This window comes from Mustela putorius, unplaced genomic scaffold (genome assembly GCF_011764305.1).
Source record: "Mustela putorius furo isolate JIRA1106 unplaced genomic scaffold, ASM1176430v1.1 tig00000731_pilon_pilon_pilon, whole genome shotgun sequence".
NCBI classification, from domain to species: domain Eukaryota; kingdom Metazoa; phylum Chordata; class Mammalia; order Carnivora; family Mustelidae; genus Mustela; species Mustela putorius.
This window is the reverse complement of record NW_025421461.1, coordinates 728,100-748,027: the sequence shown is the minus strand read 5'-3', so window position 1 is coordinate 748,027 and position 19,928 is coordinate 728,100. Positions and strand designations below refer to the sequence as shown.

Sequence of the window (19,928 nt, the reverse complement as noted above, 5' to 3'; positions counted from 1 at the left end):
TGTGTACCCGGCTGTGTGCACGCGTGTGTGCAAGATTCCCTTGCCTGTGTGTGCGCTGGCCATGCACCTGTGTGTGCGCGTGTCCCTGGAGGACATGCCTCTGTGTGTGTGTCTGTGTGTGCGCGCGCGCGCCCCATTGCGCAAGTGGCTGGCGGTGTGTGTGCGGGGGGCGGCCCGGGGCTGGGGGCGCTCTGGGCCAGGCTCGGGCCGGGGTGGGCGGGGGCAGCGGCGGCGCGGCGCGGGGCGGGCGTGCTCTCGGCGGAGAGTTAGAGGAGTTGCCGAGCTGGGTTCTGGTGGCAGCGGGGCGCGGAGCTGGGTGCGCGCCGAGCCTCTGCCTCCAGCCGCCTCCTCGCCCTCCATTCCTCTCTCCCCGCCTTCCCCGGGCCTTGCCGCTGCCGCCGCCTCCCTGGGAACGGTAGCCGGGGGCGAGGGGCTGGCGCGGCCGGAGCGGGCGGGGAGGCGCGGGGCGCCGGGGCGTAGAGGGGAGCGCGCCCGGCCCTGCCCGGGATCAGATAACAGCCGGCGGGGGAGGGGGTGGGCCGGCGGCGCTCACAGCCGGACTGAGGGACCGACGCCAGCCGCGCCGGCCAGAGCGAGCGCCCCGCGGCCGGGGGCGCCGTCCAGGCGCGCGCCCCCGACCCGTGGCTGAACTGGGCAGATCGGCGCCCCAGACCCACGCGCCCCTCGGGATGGAGCGCCCCCGGGGGCTGCCCTGAGGCGGCGGCGGCGATGCAGCCAGCGCGGTGGCGGCCGGGGCCAGGAACGGCCGCCCGGAGCTCGGAGGACGCTGAGCGCGCCGCGCCCGGGGCACTGACCGAGGTAAGTGCGCGGCCGCCCTGCACCCGACCCCCGGGGGCCCGACTCCAGCTCCCCGAAGGCCTCTCCCAGGCCCCGGAGCGAGCACGAGGTGGTGCTGCAACAGGGAAGGTGGGGCGGGAGGGATTTTTTCTTCCTCTCGTTTTCTGTTTTTTTTTTTTTTTTTTTTTTTTTTTTTTTTTTTTTTTTTTTTTTCCCTCCTCCCTTGGTGAGCCATCGGAGGAAATGCTGACTGCGAGCTTTTCTTCCCCTGCCATGTCTCCGGCTACTGCCACCAGGGAACTTTGCTCCTTGCTAACCTTCGTCCTGGGGGCGCTCCGGGAAACTTTGAGGCACCCTCGGTACCCCTCTGGCTGTCTAGCACATGGGGGCTCGGGAGGGAGCGTGGGGAGGCACTTTCGCGCGCGGCATCAGTCCTATGCGTGACCTTCCCCGAGACCCCGGGATTGGAGGGGGGGGCATAGAGGGGGACTCAGTCTACCAGTGGCCCCGAAAATGCCCCCAGACCCCAGATCTCCGGGTCCTTGGAGTCATTTCTCTTTCCCACCTCCTGTGCTCTAATGGAGTAAAAATATTCTGGAAATGGTGTTTTCCGCTAGCCAGCGAGACGGCAACTCAAGCCGCACCTTTTTGCTTTTAGAAGTCAGCCTCCATTGCAGAGGGGATGACCCTTTAGCTGAGAAGCCCCCAGGGTTTCAGGGCAGGAGTCCCCCCTACATGCTCACCTCTGCTGTGGATGCCCAATGGGGAAGCGGGATAGGAAAAGTGGGGACTCAGTGGAGCGACCCCTGGGGCAGGGAGCTGCTGGGAAGGGGGTGGTGAAGCTTCACATGGGAGTTGAGGCCCCAGTGCATGTCTGTGCTGCCTGTTCTGAGCAAGTGTGCCCTGGTCATATGAATATTTTAAAACCTGTGTTTGGAATGGGAGGTCACAGAAAAAGTGTTTCTTTGGAGGTGGTCTTCTGTTCTGGGAGGTTCTTGCCTCCTCACAGTCTGGAGTTGCTGGGACTCGGGGCCACCATGTTACTCATTTCCTAGGGGTTGTGCCCATCTAGGAGTGCTGCACTGCCTGTGACCGTTTCTACTTTATCCTTTGCTCCCAGTGCTCAGACTGGAGCCCTGGGATAAAGTGCTGGGGACCTCCTGCCCCCCATATCCACCTCCCGGAACCCGGGTTCACAGGCTCTGTCTCCCAGGATCGTGGAGGCACCCACACGCCGCCGCTGAAATCAGCAGCCGCCTCCTCGAAGGTAGAACCCAGAAGGCGTTAGCCTCCAGTCTACCCCTTACTCCTCCCTTAGATGCCAAAGAAAAGTCCATCCTGCTACCTCCCCGGGAGCCCAGGCTCACTTTGTGCTAGGTTGCTCCTTTGTGGTCCCTCATGGGGCCTCCTCCCTGGGCAGCTGCCAGAGGGCCGGAGATGGCCAGGGAGGAGGTCCCAGCCCTAGGCCCACTGGAGGCTTATGGTCTTTCTTATGTGGAATGCACTGTCCTCTGTTCAGAGAAAATCACCTCCCTCCTTGCACTGGGACCCCAAGGAGAATCCTCAGGGAAGTCTGCCCTCAGCTGTCTGGTGGTCCCTTTCATCCAGCCGGGGGGCTGGATGTTGGCAGCTCTGAGAAGGGGACCTTGGAAGGGCTCCCTTCAGTGGGGTCAAGACTCATTAGAGAGAGTGGGGTGCTAAGGGGAGGTACTTGCGTGAGCAACTGCCGGAGGCCAGCACAGGTGCTCCGGTGGCCCAGACAAGAGGAAAGACCCCTGTTCTCTGTGGGTGCACCGCTAAAGAGGGGGTACTCTGTAAATTCTAGGGGTTGGCACTACTCTGACTTGATTGGCCTGTCCCTGGAGCCCCTTGCCATCAAGCCCACCTGCCACATCAGACTGCCCTAGGGCTTCCAGATTGCTCAGGAGGGAGATGTGGTGTGGGTCAGCACGTGGTGGAAGGTTGTTCCATGAGCTGTGCTGTGCTGGGAGAAAGATATGCCCAGAGAGGCACAGGGTCTTGCCCAAAGCCACACAGCTAGTCAGGGGTTTGAGCAGAACCCTCCATCTTACTCTTCCCAAGCCAGGCAGCTGCCCCTGTCAGGCCTATTGTCCCAGGGCCATGGTGTGTGCCCAAGGCCGAAAAGGGTAGGGTCGGTGGCCCTGCGGCAGGGAAAGAGTGGGGACAGTAGTGATGAGAGGAGTAACAGTAGCAGCGACAGCAGTGCCCTGCAGTTCTGCAGTGCTGGGCCGGACTCCGCCTGCGGGTGCTCTCCTCAGGCCCAGCCAGCCCTCTGGTGCCCTGGGCCACAGTTGGCAGCACCAGGCATGGCACCCGGAGGCCTTGGCGCACGTCTGGGGCAGAAGCAACTGCGTCGTCACTCCTGGCAGCCTCTGTGGCCCTTGCCCGGCCCCAGGCTGCAGGCTGCTGGGGCCCCCTCAGAGCCCACCTGATGCCCACTGTTCATCTCACTGCTCCCAGGCCTGGCTCGGGGCCGGAGCGGCCTGCTGACAGGTGCACCTGGTGTGTGTGGCTGGGTGCCCGCCAGGGCTTCGCTGGGAGTGACACACGGGCACACCTGCCCCTCCCCTAGGGCCTGCAGCCAGAAACCCACCATAGGCTGGATGAGGCCGGGAGGGAGGCAGCTCAGGGGTGGCAGGAGAGGTGGAGGCCGGGCCAGCCACTCGAAGGTGTGGTGGGTGTGGGCTCCGTCCCCGAGGCCAGCTGTGCCAGGGGAATTGGCTGCGTGAGAGGAAGACAGCAAAGGCCGAAGATGAAAGCAAGATAGCCGGCTGGAAACTGGGCCGCGGGCAGGGCAGGGAGGTTGGAGGCTTCAGAGGAGCCTTGGGGGTGGGGTGGGGGGGCTGGGCCGAGGCAGGCGGATTTTCCAGAGGAGCTGGGGCCGCAGGCAGGTCTGGAGCCCTCAATGGGCGCTGGCTCAGGGCCCAGCACTCTGCCACCTGATGTAATTTCCTAATGGCCTGCCAGTGCAGAGGTGTCCTTGGCTCCATTGTACAGACGGGAGATGTGAGGCCCAGGGAGGCACCGGGAGGGACTGGAACCTGCATCCCTCAGATCCTGAGCCCCGGCGTTCCCCCTGCCCCAACCCCCAAGACAGAGCTGTGCCTTCTCCCCTCCACAGACACCCGCCTGGTGCCCTGGGATGTCTCCCGCCACCTCCCTGGGGCCTAGTGAAGGCCTGGGCTTGCAGTAGGTGCTCAGGCAGTGCTCACGGGCCTGCGTCTGGGCTGCTTTCTCTGGATGTAGAGGCCTTCATGGGAACTGTCTCCTTGCTGTGGCTGTGGTGCCAGGGCCTGTGGTATGCTGTGGATTCTAGGGCTAGAGCCCCGGGCAGCCTCAGCTGGGACCCCACTGCAGAGTGTGGCATACAGAAGGTGCTTAATAAATTGGTGGAGATCATCTATACTCCAACCAAAGAGAGAGAGACCCGGCCCCTTCCCTCAAGAAACTCACTGTTGGGGAGGAGGCTTCAGGGCAGACAGCCAAGGTGAGTGAAGCCCGTGGTGTGACTGTGGCTGAGTCACTTCTCTTAGCGTGCGGTTGCTCATCTGTGAAGTGGGATCAAAGCCTCAGCTGGGGAGGCTCCTGAGAACACCTGGGAGGGGAGAGTAGAAACGGAGCTTCACGGTAGAGGGGGATCTGAGCGGAAATCGGGTGTGGAAAGGGAACTCCACGAAGGGGGAGAATGTGGACATGGTGGTGCCAGAGCCTTCAGCATCTGTCATTCCAGGGCAGCCTTTGCTTGGACATGTGGGGACACTGAGGCCCAGGGAGGGCTGCAGCAAGAGAGGGCCTCAGACACAGGACTCCTGCTCCTGCAGGGTACCCCTCCTCCCTCCCCCACTGATGGGCCACAGCTCAGATCTTCCTGCCCAGCTGCTGAAGTGGCAGCTGTGGAGGCAGTGTGAGGTCAAGGGGACCTGGGGGACCCCTAGGCCAGCCCCCCTCATTGGCCTTCAGCCCTGGAACACCAGACAGAGTACCATTTGCCCAGCCAAATAGGAGCAGGAGCCCCTTCCTCCGAGATCCCGGGGAGCCAGTCCACCCTGGCCCAGCATGGATGCTGCCCTAGAGTTCGTGGATGCAGCCCCCTGGCTCCTGCCAGGGACCCATCACCCTCAACCAGCTCCCTCTCCTTCCCTCACCCGTGGTCTGGAGCTCTTTCGAGGACTCAGGCTTCGAGAGGAGCTGGAGAACGACAAAATCAAGATTTCAGAGTGGCTATGGCTGCCTGAACACCTGTTGTGAACTTGACACCTTCTGGGGGCTTTGGTTTCCTCCTCAGGCTCAGGAGCCTCCTGTGGTCCTTTCCCACCCCACCCCAGCTCAGAATGAAAGCCACACTCCTCGCTGTGGCTCCAGGGCCCTGCACCGTCTGATTCTCTGTACTCCCCTCTCTTCCCACCACTGCCTTCCTCTCCTCAGGCTACCCTGCCTTTCTCCTTGCTGCATCTCCAACACACAAAGCCTGCTCCTGCCTCAGGGCCTTTGCACTTGCCACTCCCTCTGTTGGAAACACTCTTCCCCACATCTCCACACAGCCTCCCCCTTCACCACCTTCGGGCCTTGTCCAAATGCCACCTCCTCCATGAGGCCTCTCCTGGACAACACCATGGCCTCCTTTTACCCACCTTCCCTCTCCTGCTTTTGTCCTCTGTAGGATTTAATGCGACCTGCCCCATTATGTTTCACTTGCTTGTCTTGCCTATTGCCTGTCTCCCCTACTGGGAGGCAAGCCCTTGAAGTGCAAAGTTTTGGGTTCAGTTTGTGACAACCGTGTCCCCAGTGCCTCCAGCAGCATTCAGTGAGCAAGAGAAGCTCAGCAAACATGTGTGGAGTGAATGCGTCCGTTCAGCCATGCCCAGTGCCTGATACACCGAGGGTGCTCACAGCAGCGGTAGCTGCAGTTATTGTCCCACTCTGCAGATAAGAAGACCGAGCCTCGGGGAGGTGACATCACTGGCCCAGAATTGTGGGGCTCGTGGCGAGCAGAGTCAGCTTTCAGACCTTCTCTCTGAGCCCTTGGCCTGCCATCTGTCTATGTGAGGGGGAGGCAGTTGGCATGTATTTCAGGCCCCGACTCTGCATTGAGCTCTTTATGTCTGACCTTACCTGCTTTGAGCTCTGACCCTTGCCGTGTCCCAGGCTGCTGGCTCACTTCCAGCTTAGGAGGGCTCCCACCCCAACTCCATGGGGGCCAGAAGCCATTCCCATTGCAGAGTTCAGCAAACTGAGGTGCAGAGAGTCAGGGCCACGGGGTCCAGCGCTTCTCTTCTCGTTTGTGCCTCTCTGTGCCTTCCTTCCATAGGATATGTGGCAGCCTCCTGCAGGGGCTGGGGGCAGCCGAGGGGACGGTGTCTCCATTTCTTGCCCAATTAAGCATTTTCACATGCCCGTTGGCCATTCATTTCTTGTGTCGGCGTGCCCTACCTCCTTTGCCCCGGCTCTGTTTTTGAGCACGACATCTAGGTTTAAAATGTGTGTGTGTGTGTGTGTGTGTGTTTCAAGATTTGCCACGATCAACTTTAGCAGCTTCCCAGTTGTAAGAAGAACCTACAAGCGTTCTAGTTGGCAAAGCACAACCCCTCCCGTTTCCCTGGATCGTCCCAGGCCTCTGCCAAGCTCGGGTTTACACCCCTTCTGTGGGTGAGCAGACAGATTCCGAGGGGCTGGGCCTCTGCCAGCGCTGTTTAGCTCCACCAGGCACCCACTGGGCTGTTGGGCCAGATGTGCCCAGGGCGGGGCACTGTCCCCGGACGCCCACCCTCTGGGGCAGAAAAGGGATCAGGTCCCAGTGAGCAGCAGAGTGACTGTCACCAGCCTCTGACCTGCCCCCGCCCTGCAAGTGAGTGACCTAGGGAAAGGGTGAATAGGGATGTCCCTTGGGGGCAGGCAGGCTGAGGCCCAGAGAGGGACAGTCCCCAGCCAGAGGTGCTACAGCTCGTTAGGAGCGAGGTTGGGGGGGTGGTCCAGACCCTCTGTCCCCCAAAGCCTCCTTGCAGCTGTTTGGAGACTTACTTAGGAGAGAGTCTGAGATGGGGAGGTACCGAGCCGTGTGTGTGTGTGTGTGTGTGTGTGCACGCGTGTGCACGCGTGCTCGCATCTGATGGAGAAACAGGCTGAGAGGCTGAGGGCAAGAGGGGTCTGGGAGGGGCTGTGCAACCCCCACCTCCTGCCCACCTCCCTCTCCTTCCAGCTGCAGCCTGAGCCCCCTGAGCTGGCGGCTCCAGCCCTGCAATTCTCCAGCACTTAAAGCAAAAATAAATCACTGCCAGCAGCTGGCGTTCCGGGTGGTAGCAGCCGCCTCCCTCCTGCCCCCGACCCTGTGCCTCTGGGCTCCTGGTTCCAGGCCAAGGCCAGGCCAGGCTTCCACTCAGGCCTGTGGGGGCCTGGCGAGCGCTGGAGAGGGCCGAGGGCAGCCGGTCCCATCCCTGCATGGGCCTAGAGTTTGGCAAGGCTCCAAGAGCTGTCGGGGTCCCCTGGAAGGCCGAGGTGGAAGTGCTCGTGGGGCTCCTGAGGGTGCAGGGCTCTGGGGGCAGGTGGGGAGCTCCAGAGTGGGACTTCCCAGAGGCCTTGGCGATGGCCTTGTGGAGGGGGGGTGTGGGCAGGGCCTGGGAATCCCCCACCCAGTCCACCCTCAGGACCCACCCCTGGCGTCGGTTCCCTCCCTTTCTCCGAGGGGTCCCTCTGGTCGGGGCTGAGTGCACAGGCTCCGGGCGGGGGTCTCGGGGGTCCTTCCTGCTCTGAGTCCCCTGCTGGGGCGTGAGTCTGGGGCTCTGGGCCCTGTGCCCCAGATGGCGGCTGAGGTGCGGGTGGGTGGAAGCGGATAAAAGAAACAAGGGAAGGAACACAGAAGGCAGCGTAGACTTTGTCCTCTTTTCTCCTTAATCATGATACTTTTTCATTACCCAAGTGTTCGATGCTCACGGTAAAGTATGAAGCCAGTGGAAGGGTGGCAGGCACATTTCTCCTTCTCGAACCCTGTCTCCACCTCACCCCACCCCAAAGCTTTATGTTCTTGAGTGACCATTATTAGAGAACTTTCTGGACTGTCTGAGTGCTTACGCAAACATGTGAAGGTAGTTATATAAACATGCCGACATCTATAGTTCCCTTTCTCCTTTCTTCCTTTCTTGCTTTCTGGTTTTTTTCCCCATGGGATCACTCCATACCTGCTGTCCCTGCTGCTGCCCCAGCGCTCCAGACCCAGGGATTTCGTCCTCTCTCCTTTGATGGGCCTTGGGTTGAGGGCTGAGTCACAGAGTCTCCAGATCATAGAGTCTTAGCTGCGGAGTCTTTGAATGCGCAGAGCCCCCCAAGTGCACGGGTCACAGCTTCTTTGAGTTGTGAAGTTGTAGCCTCTTTGAGACACAGAGCTTAGAATTGCAGAATTGGTGCATCTTAGCCCTGGGAGAGGTGCCGAATCCTCAATGGGGTACCTCCTTCCTCAGAACTCTCTAGGAGCATTGGGGGAATCCAGATCTCCTCGGCTCCAGCCAGAATTTCTGATGTGGAGGGTCTGGGGTGGAGTCTGGGAATCTGAACTTTCCGACCTCCCCACCGGCACTTCCCCTGCCGGGAAGTCACTGGGCTGCAGGGAAGCTCCCGGATTCAGGCTAGGTCCCCCCCGCTGGGGGTCCTAGGGACCACTGTGCTGACCCAGCTGTCACTTGACACAGTCTGAACAGTGTGGGGAAGGAAGGTGCTGGCTGCAGTCTGCATAGTAGGGGGTGTGTGGGGGGTGAAGGGTCTCTGTTCGGGGAATTGGGATCCCCTGATTCATTCTTGCGCTGCTGTCTCAGGTGTCCACCACCTGCTTGGCCAGCCCCGTCATTCCCCTAACCTGGTTTGAACCGCATCTGAAAGACAGCGCCAGCCTTCTTCCACTGAGGGCCCCTGGTGGGGAGGACCTGCTAGCCTAAGTCTGAGAGAGGTGTGAGTCCCTCCTGCTGCTCTCCTACCCCAAGCCTCAGTTTCCCCATTTACAGAATGGGCATGAATACCGTGCCCACATCTGGGCATCCACTTTCTCATCCCCTCTTGACTTTGGCTCTGCGGTCAAGGCAGGCAGGGCAGCTCCCTCCCTCTCTCTGCTCCCGCACCTTCTGCCATTCGGGCCGGAGGCGCAGCCATGCCCATTTTCTTGGCCTGCTGAGCTTCAAGCTGTCGGCAGCACCTGCCTGGCTGGGGCGGCCAGGCCACCTACTGGGCCCCGGGAACCTTCAGGACACTGGAGGGGGTGCCCCCAGCAGTCTGCGGGGAAGCTGCAGTGTGGTCCTGCCTCTCCCTGGGGGCTGCGTAGTGAGGAGACCCTGGCCACCCTCTTCCTTCCCCTGCTGACCCTGCCAGCCCCCACCTCACGGGCACCCATGGGGCCTGGCCCTTATCCTGCAGCAGATGCTTTAGGCCTGAAGCTCCAGGGCCAGGTGACCAGGCTTTGGGCCCCATCCTGACCCAGCAACCTTCCTGGTGGTCGCAGGACAGGCTGTGGCTGGAGTCCTCTGGAACTGTGACCCAAGCCAATGGTCTTAGTTTCCTCATCTGTGAAATGGGAACACTAGGGGAACTGGGTTGAATTAATCCATGCACTTGAGGTAGTGTCTGGGTTGTGGAACGAGTGCAAAGGCAGCGGTCTGGTGGGGGACAATCGGCCAGGTCCAGAGAAGAAGACAGACACTGGGACAGCAGGAGCAAATTGCACCCTGTGTTGGTATCCTGTGGCTGCTGTAGCAAATTACTCCAAGCAGAGTGGCTTAAAATGACACAGATTTATTATATCCCAACTCTGGAGGCAGGAAGTCTGAAATCAGGATGTTGGCCGAGTTGCTTCCTACCCGAGGCTCTGAGGGAGAATTCTTCCAGGCCTCTCCTGGCTTCTGTAGCTGCCAGCAAGCCTCGGTGTTCTTTGCCTTATACATATACATCCCTCCAATCCATGTCTGGGTCTGGTCTTGTCATGTCTTCTCTTCTAAAGACACTTGTCATTGGATTTAGAACCCATCCTAATCTAGAATGGTCTCATTCCCAGATCCTTAATTTAATTTTATTTGCAAAAATTGTCTAAAGAAGGTCACGTTCACAGGTTCTGGGTGGACATATCTTTGTGGCGGGCTGTCATTCAACCTGCTACACATCGTCTACTTCGTCAACCAAGATACACCGTCCTGTATCTTGATTTTTTCCTTTTTCAGAAAAATACTCTATTTTAGTCGTGTATTTTGGAGTCCTAGAGCACTGGAGTTACATGCTTGGCCTCTGCCACTCACCAGCTGTGTGTCCTTGGGCAGATTTTATTTGATTGTTCTGTATCTCAGTTTGCTCACCTGCAAAGTGGGGATATTAATGGTCCTTCCTCTCCTGAGGCCATCAGGAGCAGTGAGAGGAAACACGCAGCACTGGGACGGGGCAGGTGCATAGATGACACCTTTTGTTACTACATCGATCAGTGAAATGGTTATGAATCCAACTGGCATTTCCCACGTGAGGTGACTTTCCATTTAGTTCTCCTGCCTCTTTCTGATGCCTATCGGTCTCTGCCCAACGCTGGCGCTGTCACTGCCAGAGCGAAACCCAGGTACTTGGATCCTCATGCCTGGGGTTGTCCAAAAGTTCCAGAAATGGCCCTGTGGGGTCTGAGGGCCTGTGCCTTTGTGACTTAGAGAGCTGTCACTGCTGGGCCCTCCAGCTGGTCATCCCAGGGCCCCCAGGTGTCAGCAGAGTTAAGCGTGCAGCTCCCCCCCCCCCACAGCGCCCACGGCCACCAATGTCACCTGCCACCTAGACCCTGCCGGTCCTGGCCGTGAAGAGTGGTGCTTCTCCCTCAGTGGCTTCATTTGTCTTTGGCTTGTTCTAGAGCCAGGTGAGCAGCTTTTCACGTCAACACACCTTCCTGTAGTTTTTCTGGGTGCCGTCGTCTCCTGCAAAGAGGTTACATTCGTGCCCTTCCTCATTCCCCCAGGTTGAGTCCCTGGGAGTCAGGTGGCGTGCCCCCGCTGCGCCAGGAGCCTGTTCTCGTCCCTGCGGCTCTTTGGGGCAAACCCCAGGGACAGGAGGCGGCTGCCTCATTTCACAGAGGCCAGAATTGAGGCTCAGAGAGGCCTGGCTCTGACAACCCAGTCTGCGTCCCCACCCCCTGAGAGCTGGAGATGGCCGGAGGGAGGGGGCTGCATTTTCTTTGTACCGCCCTGGCCCCCCCATCTCCACCCCAGGCCACCAAGTGGCATCCCTGTGGAGATAGCCCGGGCCCCGAAGAACCGCTGCAGTGCCTGGCCCGATGCCACATGGCCTCCAGAGCCTGGGTGTCCTCTGCCCCCTCCCTTGGCTTCTCGTGGCCGTCAGGAATTTGAGGGGCTTCAGGTAAGCGCCAGGCCTGCTGGTGAAAGCAGCAGCCCGTGGAGTCACCCAGAGCCTTTATTTCTCTGGAAGTGGCGTAACCTTTCGGTGAGACCTGGCACCCAAAAATCATAATGGAAATGACTGTTTACCCAGTGTCTTCTGGTGCCAGGCGCTGTGCTCAGTGCTTTCCCGAACATTATCTCATTTAATTCTCAAAATGTTCTGGCCAGGCCGGGGGAGCAGGGCTTGAGAGATGAGCCACTGAGGGACATAAATGGTCCAACAGCATTTGAACCCAGACTAAGTAGTCCTATGAGTGGGCCTCGGTTTCTCTTCAAGGCCATGAAGTCTTCTAGGGATCCCGCAGGCCCTCCTGGGTTCTCCCCTGAGGGGCAGAGATGCCCTGGGCCAAGGATCTGGGAAATGCTCTGTTGGCCACGAGCCAGGTTGGCCTGGATTCAAACGGGGCTGGCCCCCTCTGCTAGCTGTGTGTCTCGTGGCAAGCAGCTTCACCTCTCTGAGCCTCAGTCCCTTATTCTGAGAAATGGGGCTAAGTCTACCCCGTTTGAACTGTGATTGTGTGTGCCAAGTATTAGAACTACTATAGAGTTCTAGATGATGGAGGGTTCCCAGAGTTCTGCCCATTTTGCAAGTGGAGAAATCGAGGCCCCAGGAGGAAGAGGGACTGGCAGAACTCACACCCACACTGAATGACCTGCTGTTCTCCATCCCCTGTGACCTTAGCCACAGGACATGGGGCCGGTCCCTTGTTGTTTGCCCCCACAAGAGTAGAATAGAAAGACCATTGCTTGAGCACCTACTGTGTGTTGGGAGGTTAATGCAGAGGAAAGATTTAGGTCAAGGTTTTGCCTAAAGCTCTCAGGATGGGGCTTCTTCCCCTTTATCTGTTTCCTAGGTAGAGAAGGGACTTACATCTGTTTACCAGCCCCGTAGCCCTGGAACCCCTGCCCCCTGCCCATTGCTGCATTTTGTGCATCTGTACATGTGGACAGTGGATGCATCAGGCTGTCTGCAGACCTCCATGAACGTTGTCTGCTGCCCCAGGCTGTGAAGGCAGTGGCTCTGCCCCTGGTGCGGGTGAAGGCTGTTGTGGGTCACTCATTCGCTCATTTAACTGTGAATTTAAAGTGAAATTCATCCATGTGGCCTGAGTAGATGTTTCAGCAGAGGGTGGGCATGCTGGGGGTGGCAGCGTGGAGCAGGCACCCTCCGGGAAGGGTCTCTAGCCCCCGGCCCCACAGGGAACTGCGGTGGCACCAGCGTCGTCCACGGAGTGTTTCCAGCCAGTGGAGACTTTAGAGAGGCCTTCGGAGCCATCCCTGGGGCCCTAGGCAGGGGCGAGTGCAGAGAGGTCTTGTGCCACCTGCCTCCTGGGTACACGTGAATCCACCTAGACACACAGGGAGAAAGACTGCAAGGACAGGAAGCCCTGAGTCCAACGCAGCCCACTGTTGCTTGGGCGGCCGATGAGCCTCACGGGCCCCTCTCCCTCCAGATCCTGCTTCCGAGCTTGGGCTGCTGGGCCCAGACCCATCCCCGCCCTCTTTGTTCCAGAACCCTTCTTCTCAGTTCTGGGTCCCTGCCTTCCAGTCCGAGGTCTCAGAGCCTTAGCTGACAGCGTGGCCTCCTCTTTCACTGAGAAAATCAAAAAAGAGAACTTCTACCCGCTCCCCGGTCCCCAGCCATGGCTACTCATGTCCTGGCCCCTGTGACTCTCAGCGAGCCCTCTTCTCTCTCCTGTGGATGGAACATGAGCCTGCCTCATCCACTGGGCCCCCACCCCTCTCATCTACAAAGGATCATTACCGTCGTGAGTCTCCCTCTCTCCGCTAGACACTTTCCTACAATCTGCACCTGCTTCTTCCAAAGGCTGTCATTAATCGCCCACCATAGGCTGGCACTTTCTCCAAGGACCAGGACACTCCAGGGGATGAAACAAAGCCCTGACAACACCCATTCATGGGAAAAACCCTCAGCAAACTAGGAATAGTGGGGAACTTTCTTGACTTGATAAAGACTAGCTACTACTCTAGCTAACATCATACTTAACAATGAGAAACTGTGTTTTCCCACTAAGATTGGGTACAAAGCAAGGATGTCCCCTGTTACCATTCCTTGTTACCATCATACTGGAAGTCCTTGCAAATGCAATTCAGTGAGAAAAGGAAATAAAAGATATACAAATTGGAAAGAAAGATAAAACTGTGTTTGTTCATAGATGACATGATTGTCTATTGGAAAATCTGAAAGAATAGAAAAAAAAACTAGAAGAAATAAGCAGTTTTAACAATGTTGTAGGATACAAGGTAAATATACAAAAGTCAATTGCTTTCTTCTATACCAGCAATAACCAAGTGAAATTTGAGATTAAAAACAACACCATTGGGGTGCCTGGGTGGCTCAAAACTCAGTCACTTAACTGAGTTGATCTCAGTTCAGGTCTTGATCTCAGGGCTGTGAGTTCAAGCCCCACACTGGACTCCATGCTGGGTGTGGAGCCTACCTAAGAAGAAAAAAATAAAAAGCTACAACAACTGCACCCCATACCATTTATTTTAGTCCTCCCCAGAATGGAGTGCATAGGTGTAAGCCTAACAAGAGATATACAGGATTTTAAGAGGGACACTACCACACTCTGGTGAAGGAAACCAAAGAAGAACAAAATAAATGGGGAGATAGTCCATGTCTCAATATTGTCAGGATCCTGATTATCCCCCATCTGATCTATAGAATCAGTGACATCCCGATCAGAACACTCAGTTAATTTACAGATATCAACAAATGCACTAAAGTTATCGGGAGAGGTGAAAGACCCGGATGGGGCAACATAATATGGAAGAACAGTTGGAGGGCTGACACTGCGTGGCTTTAGGACTTGCTGTAAAGCTACAGTATCGAGACTGTGGTATTGACTCAGGAGTAGACAAATGGGTCAGTGGAACAGAATAGGGAACCCAGACACAGACCCCCACCCCACACCATCAGTATTGTCAGCCTATCTCTGACTAAGGAGCAAAAGCAATACAATGGAGCAAAGATGATCTTTTTAGTAAGTGGTGGTGAGACAACTGGGCATCCAGAAACAACAAAAAAATATGAATCTAGACACAGACCTTACAGCCTTCACAAAAATTCACTCAAATTGGACCAAAGATCTAAATGCAAATGCAAAACTATTAAAATCCTGGCAGGTAACAAAAGAGAAAACATACATAACCCTGGATCTGGTGATACCTTTTAGGATGTACTGTCCATGACGCGATCCATGAAAGAAATGATTGACAAGCTGGAGTTGATTCCAAGTAAAACTTGTGCTCTGGGAAAGATGGTCAAGAGAATTAGAAGACAAGCCATTGATTGGGAAAATATATTTGCAAAAGACACATTTGATAAAGGGCTCTTATCCAAAATAGACAAAGAAGTTTTAGAACTCAACAATAGTAAACAAATAACCTAACTAAAAAATGGGCCAAACACCTGAACGGACACTTCAGTCAAGAAGCCATATGGAGGGTAAATGAACATAGGAGAAGACACTGCACGTCTTATGTCATCAGGGAAATGCAAACTACAGCGATGAGATGCCACCACATGCCGGTGAGACTGGCCCCTGCTCCAGGGCACTGACCGCAGCAGAGGCAGGTGAGGAAGAGGAGAAACAGGATTGTTCATTTCTGGGGCAAATACAAAACTGCACAGCCTCTTTGGAAGAGATTGCTGGTTTCTTAAAAACAAGACATGCTATTACCATACTTCTTGGTCTTTACCCACCAAAATGGAAGGCTTACATCCACACAGAAACCTATGTGCGGATATCCGTGGCAGCGGTATTCGTGATTGCCAAAACTTGGAAGCAACTGAGATTGTGCTTCAGTAGGTGAATAGATAATTAAACTCTGGCCCATCCGGACAATGGGATATTATTCAGCAATAAAAAGAAACAAGCTCTTAAGCCATGGAAAGACATAGAGAATCTTTAAGTGCCAGTGACTGAGTGGAAGAAGCCAGTTGGAAAAAGCCACATGCTGTATGGTCCCAATCATAGAACATTCTGGAAGAGGCAAGTGGTTGCCTTCTCCGGGGTAGGGAAGGGGAGAGGAATAGGCAGGGCAGAGGGGATTTCTAGGCCAGCGAAGCTGTTCTGTGTGCTACCACAATGCTGGACACAGTCATGATACATCTGTTCTAACTCGTAGACAGCACAGCAGCAAGAGTCAGCCCAAAGGGAGGCCATGTGCTTTGGAGGATTGTGCTGTCAGTTTAAGTCTGTCTGTTGTAACAAATGTCCCAGCCTGGAGAGTGATGTTGATAACAGGGAAGCCGTGCATGGGTGGGTACAGGGGGTAGACGGGAAATCTCTGTTCCTTCCCCTCAATTCTGTCCCAAACCTAAACCTCTAAAAAATAGTCTTGGAAAACAGTCTGGGATGCCGAATCCCTGCCCTCCAATGTCAATGGGCAGCTGAGCATGGACCGTGGAACATACGAGAGGGAAGGGGACCTATGATCAGAGAGCTTCCTGGAGGCAGGAGGAGCCAGGAGGAGATCTGAGGGAAGGGGGCGCCGAGAGAGGCCAAAGGCAGCAGGTGCTTACTGGGTTCAAGGACCTGGATGGAGAGTGAGGAGGGGCCTGGGGGCCGTGCAGGGTTGTGGTGTGTTTCTTTCCATCCCGCTCCCTGTCTGTGGCCGTGACCCCGTGGAGTGCATGCAAGCACCTGGATGTATATCTGTCGGGCTAGAGTTGGGTTCAAATCTCTTTCATGTGACTTCTCAAAAAACATTTTTTTTTTATTTGAGGGAAAATGAACTTTTTTTTTTAAAGATTTTATTTATTTATTTAACAGACACGGATCACAAGCAGGCAGAGAGGCAGGCAGAGAGAGAGGAGGAAGCAGGCCCCCTGCTGAGCAGAGAGCCCGATGTGGGGCTTGATCCCAGGACCCTGGGATCATGACCTGAGCTGAAGGCAGAGGCTTTAACCCAATGAGCCACCCAGGTGCCCCAGAAAATGAACTGTTTAAAGCAAACCGTTCAGTGGCATCTAGAACATTCTCAGTGTTGTGCAACTAGTCCCTCATCTTGTTCCCAAACTTTTCCATCGCGAGAGGAATCCCCATGCCCGTTGAGGAGTCATTCTGCACTCTGCGAGCCCCACTCTCCACCCCACGGGCCTGGAGGCCTTGCATCTACTTTCTGCCTTTCTGTTTATTGACTCTGGATGTTTGTAAACATGGGATTTCACAAGTCTTCATGTCAGGCTTCTTCCACTTAGCGAAGTGTTTCTGAGGTTCAGCCCTGTCGTTGTGGGGTCGGTACCTGATTCATTTAATGGCTGAGTGATGTGCTACTGATGAACGTCCACAGTCCCTGTGTCCTTTAGCCGCTGATGAGCGTTCGGGCTGTTTCTGCCGTGGCTGTCGTGAGTCGCGCTGCTGTGAACAGGTGTTTTGTGCGAGCACTGATTTCAGTCCCCTTGTGTGTACACCTAGGGGAAGAAGGGCTGGGTCAGATGACGACCCTGTGTTTAAGCTTCTGAGGTTATATTATCTTCCCACATTGGAAACACTGTCCCTGCCCCCCTCCCCAAGCTCCTTTCCCTGCTCTCTGCAAGCACAGAACTCCTCATGGGATATGTCCCCCCAGTTGCTTTCCCCAATTTCGCCTCTTGGGCTTCATCCCTGATCTTATATGATGGCAGTGAAAACAGCTCAGGTCCAGGTCACCTGTGTCCCCCACAGTCACCTCCATTGTTTGTCCTGCTCACCATTAGCACCGTCTGGATCCACGGCCCTTGCTCCCCACAGGAAGGCCTGTGTGGCTCCACAGCCGCCCCAGTGCCTCGAAGTGTGCTTGCTGGGGTGCCCTCTCCTCCCACACATGGCCTCAGCCACCCCCTCAGCCAGCTCCTGGTTTTGTCTCTAGTCCAGGCCTGCTTTCCCCTTCCCGTCTCAGCCTCCTGCCTGCCCGGGCACATTTCCCCTGCCTGTCCATGGGCCCCTTCAACCTTCCATGGCCAGAAACGCACTCCTGCCTTCTGCTGACCCTCTGCCCCCTCCCTGGCCTCTCCCCAGGCTGCGGATGCCCCCCATGCCTCCTAGCGGGATTGGTGGTGGCTGGCAGGTGGGAGAGCCAGCCACGACTCTGCCTTCTGGCAGGACTGCTTCAGGGCTCAGTCTGCACTCTCTGGGCTCCTCACTGAGCAGCAGGTGCCTGCATCCCAGTCTCCACCTCCTCGGACTGTCCTTAAGGTGAACCAGGGCAATCTGTGGGGAGTGCCAGGCGTGTGGCGGGTGCTGGGGCATCTCGAAGCCGCTTCCCATCCCCTTTTCCTGAGCTGCAGCAACTTCTGCAGGAAGCACTTCAGGCATGCTGCAGAGCTTTTCTGAACCTCAGTTTCCCTGTGTGTAAAATGGGGATAAAAAGCTACCCACTAGAGGTCCTAGCAGGGTCTAGTGTCCAAGAGTTCCCATGGGCCTGGCACCCGCCTGAGACTCCGCTTGTGTCCGCGTGGGGGTCATGGACATGTGTGCTTAGCACGGCCCCGTCCGGCAGACAGGGCTCCCCAGGGAAGGGGAGTGGGAATGGGAAGGCTGGCGGGAGAGAGAGGCCACCTCCCAACACGAGCCCCCTCCGTCAGCCTCCCCCCCCCCCCGGGCTGCAGCTGCTGAGGCAGGAGGCAGAGGCCCAGCTGATCGCCCACCCCCTAATCAGCCTGTCAGCACTGAGGATCCGGCAGGGACCCCCTACTAGGGCTGTGCCTGGAGGCTGGATTTGGAGGGGGTCCCAGCCACCTGGCTCCCCTTGGCCTGGGATGCTGGTACTGCTGGGAGTGGGGGTTTTGTGGACCCCTCCCCTCCTCTCTGCTTTCCCTCCCTACAACCCAAGGACTTCAGGAGGCGGAGCCCAGGCCAGTGAGTTCCGACTCTGGGGCTTGGGACCAGGCGTGGAGACAGGGTCAGACTGTCCAAATGGCAGACGGTATCGATGGGTTGTGGCCCATGGTGATGGGGCCAGTTTGGGGGCAGAATAGACAGACAAGGACTGCAGAGATGGTTGGAAAGCCTGAAGGTGCGTGTGGGCATTGGAGAGGGGGGGTGCACGGCCAAGTTTTGTATGCAGGTAGAAGAGATGTGCACTGTGACCAGTGAGGAGGGCATAACCTGACAGCATCGGGGGCAGTGTGGGCAGGTGTGGGTAGCATATCTGGGCTGGGCCTCCACTTGCCCAGGCTCTGACCCTCAGTAGCTGCTGCCCCTCTGGCCCAGCCCCCTACTCTCTGGTGAGGGGCTGAGACCACTCCCAGGCCAGGGATGGGGTTTTGAGTCACCTGTCTTTGATCACCTCCATCATCCCTCTGCCACTGCTCCCCGTACCGTGGTGCCTGCATCGCCCCAACACCCAGGTTCTCTGGGCTCACCTGTCACCCCAGGTGGAGAGAAAGTGCAGGCTCCTGGGTCTCCGGAAAGGGGGTTTACTGGAAGCTTCTGCTGCCTCAGAGCTTTGTGGGTACTGACACATCGCTCTCACACAATAATCCTGGAAGATGCCTTCCCTTGGTCATCCCTATTTACAGATGAGGACATGAGGCTCAGGGAGGTTGAAGGGAATTTCTGGGCCCCTAGGTGCTCTGGTGAGCCCCAGTCCCGGAGTCGGGCTCTGGCTGACAGAGCAGCCCTCAGAAGGCCACAGAAGTCTGGATCTGGGCTGTGGCTCACAGAGTCTCCAGGGTTCTCAGGCCATCGCCCCAAGCCTCAGTTTCTCCTCTGTAAAATAATAGTACCTGTGTCATAAGATACTCAGGTGGCTTAAATGAAAGAATGTTGTCCTTGGGGCCAAAGTCTGGTGTATAGTATATGCTCAATAAACACAAACTCGCATTATAGATCCTTGTTGTTCTGGACGCAGACCCTGAGCCATTCCTCTGTTCCTGGCCCCATGCTGGGTGGTTCCGGAGATGGATCAGGGACTAGAAGGTCAGCTTGAGGCTGAGGATGGTCAGAGTTGTCTCAGAGAGAAACCCAGGGGAGACCCCAAACCCAGCCTGGGAGCCTGAAGGGGAAGCCAGAGGTCAGCCAGGTGGTAGGCAACCTGGGGGTTAGGGGTATAGCCGGGACAAAGGTATATGGAGATGGGACCAGCTGGGAGTTCAGTGTGGCCAGAGATAAACTGTCAGGAAATGTCCCATCATTTTCTTTGCAGAAACTCTTTCCTGGCCCTGTTGGGGCCACAGAAAAAGGGTACCTTAAAGTGCTTGAGGACCCCTGGAGCTAGCAGGTCTGGAGAGAACCCATGAACACACAGTGTGGTCGGTGCTGGACTCTGGGTCTCTTCCCTCTGTACCCCAGTGCCCAGCACAGAAATGCTGCTGCTGTGAATCATAGTGGTAGTGATGAGAATATTTCTTTATGCCAGGCATGGTTCTGAGTGTTCACAAACTCATTTATCATCATGGCAATCACCTCTTAGTACCCTTGATGGAGAAACTGAGGTCCTGAGTGCTAAAGTTAGCTGCCCAAGTCTCAAAATGTCTGCGGGCTGGAGCTACAGTTTGAACGTGGCTGATGCTCAGTCAGGGACTGTGGACAGATCCAGGGAGAGGGGGGCAGGGCAGCCTGGCTTCAGGTGAGGCAGGGTGTGTGGGCCGGGCTCTTGGGGCTGGTCCAGCACCCCATACTGTCCTGTGTGTGGCTCCCTCGAAGCCTGCCTTCTCCGGGTCCTGGACCTCTGCGGCCAGCCTGGGACTGCTGCTCCCCA

At 56.7% G+C, this 19,928-nt stretch overlaps 1 protein-coding gene across 4 annotated transcripts in view; it reads left to right on the top strand.

The window, feature by feature from the left end:
• Nucleotides 1-240: 240 nt before the first annotated feature.
• The window catches only part of KCNJ12 (potassium inwardly rectifying channel subfamily J member 12), a 42,919-nt gene continuing 23,231 nt past the window's right edge, over nt 241-19,928 (top strand). For all 4 annotated transcript variants that reach the window (XM_004776469.3, XM_004776468.3, XM_004776465.3 and 1 more), the window contains exon 1: nt 241-819. The gene's annotated coding sequence lies outside the window, so the exon portion shown is untranslated. The remainder of the gene's footprint in view (nt 820-19,928) is intronic.